This window comes from Stegastes partitus, unplaced genomic scaffold (assembly GCF_000690725.1).
Source record: "Stegastes partitus isolate 25-593 unplaced genomic scaffold, Stegastes_partitus-1.0.2 Scaffold1382, whole genome shotgun sequence".
Taxonomy (NCBI): Eukaryota; Metazoa; Chordata; class Actinopteri; family Pomacentridae; genus Stegastes; species Stegastes partitus.
In genome coordinates this window covers 119,027-120,946 of record NW_007579113.1, presented here as the reverse complement: position 1 = coordinate 120,946, position 1,920 = coordinate 119,027, and positions in this window count along the sequence as shown.

Here is a 1,920-nt window from a genome sequence, read left to right as displayed (position 1 = left end):
AATACCAAAAGCAAAAAAGTTTTTTTTTTTTTTTTAGCTAATTAAAATGCAGTAAAACATGGTAATCTTTTGTAAAAGGGCAAATTGTCATTTGTAAAAACACAAATGTGGACTGATGTATCGTTTTCTTTTACACTCCACACGTAAATCAATACATTTTTCTGTGATTTTATTTAACATGTAGCGGAAAACCCTAAAACAAAAGTTAAAAAGTTATTTACCATTTTCCAATCCTTATGCTGCATATTTTCCTTCCACATAATGCCAAATATTTGTAACATCATAATTGTTTTTCCTGATTTAAACACTGTAAACCAATGGATTTTTGTTTTTGTATTTTTAGCTGGTTTAAATCCAGTGAAACAGTTTTGAGTCATTCAACTTTGTCGGAAACATCTAAATTATTACTTGTAAAAATACAGATGTTGACATTATTTACAGTTTTGGCCTGTTTTTTAAGGGTTTACATGTAAATTAACACTTTTTTCTGTCATTTTCACTCGATATGATCAATTAGCAAAACTGAGAAAATCTATCAAAAACTACATTTTGAACTGTTCAAAAACATTTCTTCTTTTATAGTGTAGCTTCAGAAGCAAAACATCAACAGAGGCAGCTCTATACAAGCACAGTAAAAATGAGAGCAATAGTAAAAGGAGGGAATGTGGTTGTACAACATAACCGAAATCATGTGTGTGGTTTATGAAGTTAGAGAGCCCATAATGATGGAGTATTAAATGATTGTAGTGCCATGAGGTTTGCTGGTTTCAGAGGAGGGGGGCACGTATAAAAAGCCAGCTCCCATGAACTCCTCTGGCACCCAGAAACTGGATTTCGCAAACTCATCCAACCTACTACAAGCAGCCCTCCTTCCCATTGTCACTGAAATAACTCGAGCTCCTGAAGGAGGTTCGTTTTCTGCTGGGTTTTCAAATACTACGCTGTTGTTCTGCTGGCGGCGGGGAAACAGCAGAGGTTACGGAGGTCAGTCTCCAGCCAACAGGAGCCGCTGCCATGTTTAGATGCTGCAGGAGCCACGATGTTCGACCGCTGGAGCGTCTGTGGACACTCAGCCCTGGTGAGGTGGTCCAACAGTCCCCCACTGAGCATGTTTTTAGAGAGCGTAGGCGCATTATAATGGGACATGAGAAGGAATTAATAGCATCAACTGGTGTTTGTCTTTTACTTTTTTAGGCACATAGGAAGGTACAGATTACGCAAACTTTACAATTCTTACTCACTACTATCTCTGATTGAAAAGACCAGGGGTGTCATGGCAGTCTTGAATTTCCAATGACTCCTGTAACTCAGAATTTTCTATATTGGAATCATTACAGCTTACTTTGTTGCAAAAAAACACAAAAAACAAGAATCAAGCATTTTGGCTCTTTCATAGATTTATTCAAGGTCTTTTGGAAATATGACAAAATCTGCTCAGTCACAAGCACTACAGTGGGAAGTCTAAGGAGCTGAGTCCAAATTGTTGACTTGAACAAGTCAGGAAAGTTGCTTGATGTCACTTGAAAGCAGCTACAGATCCCCAAATCATCTGTGCAAACAACTGTTTGTAAGTATAAAGTACCTGGTAAAGCCCTGCCACAATCAGTAAGAAAACACAAACTACCCCTCGCGGCTGAGACACAACTGGTCAGGAAGGTCAAGAGTCAAGAATTACTAAAAAGCAGGTCTGCAATGAATGAGAAGCTGCTGGAACACAGCTGTCAGTGTCCAGTGTTTGACAACACCATGGACTAAGAGGCTGCCATGCAACAAGGAAGCCCTTCCTTCAGATATGGCACCTTAAGGCTCGACTGAAGTTTGCTGCTGATCACATGGACAAAGAAAAGGCCTTCTGGAGGACAGGTCTGTGGACAGTTGAAACAAAAAACTACCTTTTTGGCCACAATGACCAGAAATATG